The 10,055-nt window shown below is 46.5% G+C and overlaps 1 non-coding gene across 1 annotated transcript; it reads right to left on the minus strand.

Moving 5' to 3' along the window:
* Positions 1–9,672: 9,672 nt before the first annotated feature.
* On the minus strand, positions 9,673–9,744 carry Trnar-ucu (transfer RNA arginine (anticodon UCU)). The gene has a single exon. It is a non-coding gene; the product is annotated as a tRNA-Arg (tRNA).
* Between the last annotated feature and the right edge of the window lie 311 nt (positions 9,745–10,055).

The following is a 10,055-nucleotide window of genomic DNA, read 5'->3' on the forward strand; positions in this document are numbered from 1 at the left end:
ATTGTATCCTTTGTTCTCTAGTGGAAGAACGCAGCGCTAGAGTGTGGTGACAGAGATTCCAAACGTTACTTTCCTGAATGTTTGGAGAGAGAGAGAGAGAGAGAGAGAGAGAGAGAGAGAGAGAGAGAGAGAGAGAGAGAGAGAGAGAGAGAGAGAGAGAGAGAAAGCATGTTTATTAGGAGAAGCGATATTAAGGGCCGTATTCTGAGTCCCTCCTCCACTACACTTGTTCCTTCCACTTGTTCCCTGCACGGGGCAATCGATTTCAAGTATCTGCTCCACTGGAGGCCCAAGCTGAGGAAGGACTCAGAATACCAGTGTAAGAGTACTCAGTTCAAGACCTTTTGAGCTCTTCCGCTATTGAAGCCGCGAACTGCAGCAGGCGCTGATTATTGAAGTTGGAGGTGGTCAGAGCTTTCCCCCACGGCGGGTAAAAATGCGAGGAATTGCTCGAGACGTAGTAGGGCGTGGGCGCAGCCCTGCACCACAAGAAAGATCATTCTGGGTGGCTATGCAAAAGCGGAGGCAAATGTACGGTGGGATGCAATATTTGACATTTAGTGGCATGATGGAAGGTATTTGTCTGGAAAGCACGGAGATGCCGTTGCTGTTATTTTGTTAGGTGTGAATACGGGGCTGGGTAGGTGATAGGTGCTGACTTATAGGGCTCCCATGCATGAACGCATAACTTTGATTAACCGGGAGAACGATTTCTACGCTGTTGAATGCAGCTTTCTCTGTCCTGTATTTTTTAAGACGTTTTTCGCCATTACTATCTTTTTGGTTAATAATAAAAGAGAAAAATAACACAGTGCTGTCCTGTACCACGGATGTATTACGAAAAATCCACTTATGCGGTAAAGCACGTTATGTGGCTTTCCTATGTGGCATAGCGAACAGTTGTCTACTAAATGTGGTGTAGTGCGGTTGATGACGGTGTGGAAATGGATTCGTGGCTTCATGATTGAGGAACATTGTTTAGAACCTATTTTAAATGCATATTATTTTCGCACTTTGGAGGGAACGGAAACGCCGTCCGACCTGCTTTGCGGCACCAGACAAGCAGAGGCGATAAAAGCGGAAGTGTGACACTAGCTTGCAGCCAATCACGCACAGAACAGTGGCTGTGTTCCATCTCGGCGACATGTGTATTACCCGCTAGCAAAACCGAGAAGCCTTTGCCCGAGAACAAACACGTTGATGGGACTCGGAACTCTTTAAGCCCCATTACATCCCTTGACCGCTACAACCGGTACCTATGGGCAGTTTCAGGCCTGCCAGTCTTTATTCATTGAGCATGGCGGATCACGTAAGGCCAGTTGTAAAACTTGACAATGGGCAGTTTTGGGGCGATAGATAATGCTAGCGTCTTACGTTAGCAGAATACAAAGAGGTGTCTGGTCGCTGAGCGTTTAGGAGGTCTGTCCGTGTTAAAAACCTAAATTTCTGAGAGGAATGGCGCGGCCAATAATTGTCGGCGACACGTTGGCTAATACGCTAAAAATATAATTTATCAGCTGCCAGAAAATCGTAAAAGCAAGCGCCTGAAAACCGAATCGGTGCTCCTTTAACACGCTCACTAACTGTGAATACCAATGGCTTTAGCAAAGTGTACATTCTGAGCGTTTCCGGCCGCATGGATATTTGAGGCTGTCGGTGGCCCGATTGCATATTTTTGCATCAGCCTTCACAACCTTCATCACGTAGGGAGTATGTGCTCCCATCGGTTCGTGTACTGTTCGAGACAGCTGTGGGGTGTATGAGGCACTCACAAATCCCCTTTATTCTTGCAATCAAAGATTTCTTTCTGGCTCAGCGACTTTACTTATTGCTGGAACTCAAGAAGGATTACATATCAAATCGTACTGGATCTGATTTTGCAACCACAATTGCGACGGGAGAGAACCGAACAAGTTACTCTCGTAGCTCTAATCTTCAAGGGTATTGTTTTGTCCAATAGAGAAAAGGCATTTCTGCGCTGGTGGTTGTTTGTCTGCTTCATTAGAAAACCTTCAGGTGCAGTATAGCCTGTTAAATAGTTTGCCGCCTCACATGGGCTCAAATTACTGGATGTCATAAATTGCTGCACTGCCGCTGAGAGGAACTAAGAGGTTACTTAACAATGATTCCCCTTCTTCCAGGTTCCACCTGCTTTCGATACAATTTCGAAAGAGAACTTGTCCATGGCGCAGTCTCCCCCTGCGGCTCCAGTGCCTACTGTTGCTCCGGACCTCACCGATGCTGACTCCAAGGCAACGAAGTGACGACAGACGAACCGCTCAAGACACGAGGGAAGATGCTCCCATTCCTGTTGAACGAAGGGCACTGCTGCAGCCAGAATTTTTTATCGCATTTAGTTTGTGATGTCTACAATATTTTCAATTCTAACTCTAATAAATGTACCTGCTTTTCATAAGTAGTGTCGAGGCCGGTATTTTTTTGTGTGGACGTAAAATGCATTGTGTAATTCTACAAACATCGCAGCCTTTCCATTAGAACGTTGTGCTTGGTCTTGCTTACTTTTGTGAAAAACCTAGCGGCGTAGAAAGCCTACTAACTTTTAAAAATGCTTAACAATAAAGGAACCCTACTGAGTCTAAAAAAATAACTTTACTATAGGAACGCGAATAGCATTTTTTTCTTGTACTCACGTATAGGTATGTTTAGGCTGAGCTGTTCAGCAAACGTATTAGGGCTGCCTCCGTCTTGCATTGCTGCCCTACAAATACAGGTCTATAAAGAGCAGGTAATATACAATGGTCGTTGTTTTTCTTTTAATTGTGAGCCCCAGGGACCAGCCGAAGTAGGAATGTTCGGATGGCCTCATGGTTGTCAATATCGTTGCGCTACACTTCATGGACTTTATTTGCACATAGCGCTATGTGAAAGGTTGCTGTTGCACTGATGCCATCGCTTCAACACCGCCAGGTTCGCAAAATAGGCTGCGTAGTGTTTTGGCGGGCGTAACCCGTTTTGCTGTTCCAGATATGGATAAAAAAAAATTCAGAAATAAAGACCAATAACACTATTGCTGTATGTTGTGATAATGCACTTTGGAATTGAACTTTTTGTCCGGGTGTCTTGCCTGTGCAACCGCATGAAATGGGGATGCCATAGGACTCCAGCTTGCAGTACGTCACCTCCAAAATCCCTGAGTGTAAATATCGGTTCTTTAAATGTGCACATTGAGGGATGCAGTAATCTTTAGCTTATGCAACTGCTTTCTCAATTTCCCAGCACGCTTAGCACCAATCGGCACATTCATACGCAAGTGTGCACATGCAATGCTAGTACGGTGAGATGTCTTCAAAAAAGACTTAGGTCAGGAATTTTCAAAGGCGAAACAATAAGGTTTTCCCAACAACCGGCAGTTCGAGCTTAGATACGTCTCGTCCTGCATTCATGCTGCAGTGTCTTTCGTCCTTTTTCCCTCAATCTATGTCGGTCTGTAAATCTTTCTGCCTTGTTACAAGTTATTTCTGTCGTTTCATTACATCATAGCGCATTTGGATGAGTATTATTCTCCCGTGGGTTGTCTTCACCATACCTTTTTGAATACTTTTGTGTCTGGGTCAGCACACATATCCGCTAAGCGGTTTTTAAAAGAGACATCTTGGTGTTTCAAGGCGATGATATTTAACTAAGAAGGCATTCATACTTCCAGCGAAGGTATTGGCTGCCGCTTCAGTTTTTGCGAACTCCCTTGCTGCGAGGTCAACGTGCGCCCTCGCTTTATTGTACTTGCTGAGACGAGGTGCGAGAAAACGAGAACCAGGACGAACAAATACAACGGCACGGAGCTTTACTGTCAACGTCACGTTTATTAGAAAACACTAAAATGTGTACATGAAGAAAAGAGAGAACACGCAAAATAAGATACTGCTTACCTTAATCCAGACACGAGCCTGACTTGCCCACCTTTCTTCGGCACTTGTTTCTCGCTTTAGTGTATACTTGCATTTTTTCTTAATGGTCTCGTTTAGGCAGATGTTTGTAATCAACATTACCACGTGTCTATTGGCGCTGTAACATACTCGCTGACTTCATATGTATGTCTCACCTTCTATTACGCTTGCTTGCATACTGTCTGCAATTCGTGATGATTTTTCAATCTGCCCCTCGACAAGAATATTCTGCTCCTGGTTTTGCCTGATGGTGACGGTTGCCTGCTGCCTTGTGTAGCCAGCGGCTGAGCTGATACAGTGGTTGGTATTCCTTCTTTCCGTTGACCAAGTGTTAAAAGTCCAGCATGCTTCTCCCGGGAGTGCTAACTATTCTTTCATTTTTTTTTCAGCGTGGGAAGCCTCTGAAACTCTCATGTTCTTGCACGACCCTGTCCCTCGTCTCCACTAGCTGGAGATTTTTAAGTGCGAATGCACTTTATAAGCGACCCTGAATTCCGGCGACCGCCGTCCGTCCACATAGCAACAGCTGCGGGTGCGCGCGCTCCTCGTCTTCCTTGGCAACGGGGGGAGATGGGCGCGCGCTGCCTGGCCGCTGACATGGCACATACCCACGTGGGGGATTGGCCAGGAATCTCCTCGTCTTCCTTGGCAACGGGGGGAGATGGGCGCGCACTGCCTGGCCGCTTACATGGCACATACCCACGTGGGGGATTGACCAGGAATCGGGCGTGAGAAGGGCTAATGCACCCGCTTAAAGGAGTACTGACACGAAATTTCAAAGCTGAGATCCGCTCTAGCAATCAAGTACAACGACAACACAAATAGGTGTCTGTGCATGGCACATACCCACGTGGGGGATTGGCCAGGAATCGGGCGTGAGAAGGGCTAATGCACCCGCTTAAAGGAGTACTGACACGAAATTTCAAAGCTGAGATCCGCTCTAGCAATCAAGTACAACGACAACACAAATAGGTGTCTGTGAATAAATGCATCTTTCTTTCTTTGTAGTTGTGTGTGTGTGTGTGATCTCTCTTTCGCGAACATTACCGAACCGCGCAAATTCAACTCGTGCATTCGCACTTTCACATTCTTCCCCTCGGGGAAATGCGGGGAATTTTTCTCGACCTGAGTGATTTTCATGAGGCGTCTCACCTCTCCTGGCCTGCAGCCGTTTTTTGCCTGCTTTAGTCCACATGTACGAGGTTTCGCTGGTCTGTGCTCCGATTTATTTCTCCCGTCTGGTATTCACATGAGCCACATTCTTTCTGTGTCGTATCCATTAGGCTGTCCATATTGTCAGGTAGTTCACAAGATTATATACCCGGAGGGTTGTGTTCGATCGCATGTATAGCTTTCCTTGGCAGATCTAATCCTTCTAGTTATAAGAAAGTGTACTTATGGCCTGCCTGCGTTTTTATCCGTGTTACCTATTACGTTGGAAAGGCAATCGCAAGCTTATTTTCCCACGGTGGTCTATTCTACTTGGTAATGAAGTCCTTTTGGTACTCGTAACACGCGATCCGCAGGTTTTGCTTATGTTAAATAATTTAACGGCAGGAGGTAAATCATGAAATTTAATGGCCAATGCCCGCACAGTACCCATGCCTTCCCGTGCCATCATATTTGATTTCATAACTGGTTATTGGCGCCATCAGTATGAGTATTGCGTTTAGTGGTCGAGTTACAACAACTAATTTCCTGTCACAGAGAACTTTTTGGTGACAAAACTTTCTGATGTTGAGTCCGTCATGTTTTGCGTTAGCCGAACACTTGCACGGCGGTAAATGCCAAGACAAATTCGCTTTGACGCCGAAAACAAATGGTATTTGAGGAAACTAAGTTATTCAGTGCCCAATTATTTTGTAACGGGCCATGAATGTGTTGGCCAATGCGCCATTTTGGATTTCATATCTGCGCTAGAAGACCACGTCTCACGCGCAATCGGGAGTTTCATGCGTATTTACCAACGAGAGAAGGTCTTTAAAAGGCAGCTTTATTTGAGCCGTCTTTGTTTTGTGAAGTTAATACGTAAATTTGGCACAGCATTGAAGGATTCGTAAAATTTGGTTTAGAGAAGTCACTGTGGTAAAAAACGCGGTGCTAGCACGAAACTACAAGCGTCTACGGGGGGTCGCCAAGTGATGGGAGAATATTATCGAGGGAAAGAAATGAACGGGCATAACACTATCCTGAGGAATGCAGAATTACAGCATATAAATAAGAAGGAGAGAGAGGGAGTAGAAGGCGAAAGCCGAAATTTTAATCGGAGGAAAGACGCGTCATTTTCCCATAACTATCATTGATGCCCAAAGACGCTGACCTAAACTTATAGATTGAGAAGGACTCACGAACCACGCGATCGTGATGCGTTTTAAAACTAGAATCAAGAATGGTGGCCTTCAGCTGTTCAAAACACTGACCAGGTGTGTTAATATGCGAGGATATAGAAGTAGAGGAAGTAGAAGAAGACGTGCTGCTTTGGGCATTCAAAACCGATCTTGCAACCTCTCCCTCCTCCCACTTTTGCCACGGAATTGAAACTCAATAACATTTCTTCCTTTTTTGCCGCCGATTTGCTAATCATCGGAGAACGCTGCTTGTGACCCTCCTCCGACGTCTTGAACTGCCTTTGACTGTGCCAGCGTTTTTGTCGTTTGGGGCCTCTAAGCTGGGTTACTGCCTCAGGGACCTGCGCAACGCCATGTACTACTGCATTTCGGAGACAGCTCGTCTGCCGTGCTAAACCTATTCCGATTTGGATGATTTTTATCTAGTTTTCCTTGTGGTCTTTCTGTTTCTTTTCTTGTTAAACTTAAACAAAAGGGTGTTTCAGTCTGGCCGACGTATTGTTTGCCGCAGAGGGTGCATTCCGGAAGGTATACGACGTTGGCGGAATCACAGTTAAAGTTCCCTTTTACATTAACATAATAGCTTGAACCTGTGCTGGCAGCGCGCTATGTGGTGGTCATTTGTGGGCATACCTTACACCATGGTTTGTTACAGGGCATGCAGCCAGTAGTCTGTGGTCGGCTGATGCTGGATTTGGTGAGGGCATGTATATATATATAACCCTGAAACCAACTTATTTTGTACTCTTAAGGAAGGAAGTCCTCTTCCTGAAACGTCAGTAAACTTTTATTTTTTAATGTTTTGATCATGTGTCTCTGTTTTTACTTACCGTACTTTCTCGGGCTGTGTGTGAGTTTTTGTTTTCGAGACTACATACAGTAATCCCTCGTTATAACGAAGGCAGTGGGACGGCGAAAAATGTCGTTATAAGCGGTATTTCGATATGTGCGACCACTCGAGAAAAGCTAAAGTAGTTGAGATTCAACTGCACCGCAACTGCGAAGAATAAAAACCCAATGTATTGAGTGAAGCAAAACTTTACTCAGGTGCAAAAAAGGCAGTGAGCTTTGGCTGTTTCATATCTTTGCCGGGCGCGAGAAACCCTTGCCCCAATTGGCCCATGCAGTGACTGGCATCCGAACGCCTCGCAGACTGCTAAGCGCATGAGAAGGGGAAGGCAGTGGGCACGTTTATAGGGGGCAGGTGCGGGCGTCAAGGAACGCTACGAGAGTTTCGCGCTGGAAAGCGCGGCAAATGTCGTGGCTGGAGCCAGAGGTTGTGTTTGTTGAGCTCAAAAAAGGATTAACCGCTCATTGTGGGTACACAATGCAATCATAAAAACTCACCGGTTTTGCACAAGAGGCCTTGCATGATCACTGGACAATTTTTTTCCTTCAAGGGGTGTGCAGCTGTGAAGTCTGCAAAACAAGAGTTTTTCCTCGCCCCGCTATCGACGACACTGCGAATTCTGCGCTTCGAGTGTCAGTGGTCGCCTACCGTCGCGTCCACGCCATTGACCAATGTCTAGGAACAACATTCAACCACCTACAACACTTTTGGACCGAGATCTCTGAAGTCGCACGGCGAATAGAGCATGACCCGTTCGAGAAAATCGCCCGGGATACACCAGCTTGTTAACCCATAATGTTGACCATCTGACTCACCGCTGGGTCGCCGCCGCTCGGCGACGCCTCCGCTCGCCACTTCATTCTAAGCGGGTCCAGCACTTCGTGCGCTTCGAGTAATGCGGTCTAAAATGCATTCGGTTGGGTTTGGACCAGTAGAAATTTCGAATAATCGATCTTATATATATATATATATATATATATATATATATATATATATAGCAGAACAGAGAGATACGGGACGAGGGACTCGGTCCCGCTCCCGGAAAACGGCGGATTTTTTCTCGACTTATATTTTCGCTTATTTATCAATGAATCAAAAAGAAACGTGACAAGCACACGTCATTCGGCCCTATTAAATATTTCGAAAAACAGCCGAATAGCACTGGCAATGACGACTGCAACCTTGATATGTATATATATATATATATATATATATATATATATATATATATATGTGAGGACGTTGGGGTTAAGCAGACGGGTGTGTGACTCGCGGAGGAAGATCACAAGAAAGTTGACGCCACGGTCTTGAACAACACTGAATATATTGGAAACGGAACGCGCACACAAGCGAAATAAAAAAAATACAAGCAGGTCCGACCCACTAGAGTTCGGGAGAGAAGCGGGGGAAAAAAATAATGCCACGCTCACGCTCGGTCCCACAGTGATGGCGCTCAGTCGCCACGGCGTTGACGCCCTCGCTGCAGGGTTTCGGAAGACGGCGGACCAGTCGCAGTTCCGCTGAGTCACGCGCCGCTGGCTCCGCTCGCTAGGCCTTGCCTCGGAACTGCGACTCCCAGGGACGTCGCGGCGATCTGACAGCTTCGCGAACGGCGACGTCGGTCTTCCGCGTCACAGGCCCGGCGACATCACCCCGCTGGAGCGACCACGAGCCTCGAACCTTGGAAGCCACGAAAGCCTCGACCCGCCTGCCGGTCGTTTTGGTCCAGCTGCCCTCCGGAACCTCCGCCGCTCGCTCCGCTACCTAGGCCAGCCCTCCATGATGATGCTACTCCCCTCCTGGCACACACCCTCTAATGGAAAATGGCCCGGTCACCATCTTCTTCGTCTTCTCGTGGAACCTGCTCTGCGCCGTCGTCCGGGTTTTTCCCCACTCGTGGGACGCCAGTCATCACAATATATATATATATATATATATATATATATATATATATATATACAGAAACATAGGTCGGCAGTCTACAACGCCAAAGGAGGCATAGGGGTGTTAGGCTCTATTTTTTACTACGGTTAATGAAGTTAAGATTTTTTTTTAAATATAAGGAAGAAAGAAAGAAAGAAAAACACGCGCCCAGAGCGGGGACCGAACCCACGCCTTTCGATTAGATCTCAAACGCCTTACCAATTCGGCTATCTGGGCGACTGTGTTCTCCTTCACTTTCTGGGCTATTTATATTTACTAGAAGTGTATCTGACGCTTGGGGGTGGTAGCCAGCGCCACTCTGACTACACGGGGAGAAGGGGACCTTCTTTTCAACCCCCGGGGCGTGACTCAAACGTCTACAGCCTGTCAGGAGTGGGTAACTGGCGGGAAGCCCTCTTATGCTACCTAGGCATCAAGGCTGCCAGAACCGAGACCCTCGCTAGGCTTTCGCAGAATAATATAGTAAGGAAATGAGGGGCTCGTTGAGGAAATACAGAAACATAGGTCGGCTGTCTACAACGCCAAAGGAGGCATAGGGGTGTTGTTAGGCTCTATTTTTTACTACGGTTAATGGAGTTAAGATTTTTTTTTTAATATAAGGAAGAAAGAAAGAAAGAAAAACACGTGCCCAGAGTGGGGACCGAACCCACGCCTTTCGATTAGATCTCGAATGCCTTACCAATTCGGCTATCTGGGCGACTGTGTTCTCCTTCACTTTCTGGGCTATTTATATTTACTAGAAGTGTATCTGACGCTTGGGGGTGGTAGCCACGCCACTCTGACTACACGGGGAGAAAGGGACCTTTTTTCAACCCCCGGGGCGTGCATATATATATATATATATATATATATATATATATATATATATATATATAAATTATGGGGAGGTTTATTGGCAGGACGACCGCAAGGCGTTGAAACGCAGAGAGGCTCAGCTGAGTCCGAAGGGGTTCTGCCGTGCGCGCTCAGCTCTAGAGACAACAGACTGGTGATGATGATCTTGAGTCG

Source organism: Haemaphysalis longicornis, unplaced genomic scaffold, assembly GCF_048455015.1.
Source record: "Haemaphysalis longicornis isolate Haplotype H1 unplaced genomic scaffold, Haemaphysalis longicornis Haplotype H1 scaffold_5, whole genome shotgun sequence".
Taxonomy (NCBI): domain Eukaryota; kingdom Metazoa; phylum Arthropoda; class Arachnida; order Ixodida; family Ixodidae; genus Haemaphysalis; species Haemaphysalis longicornis.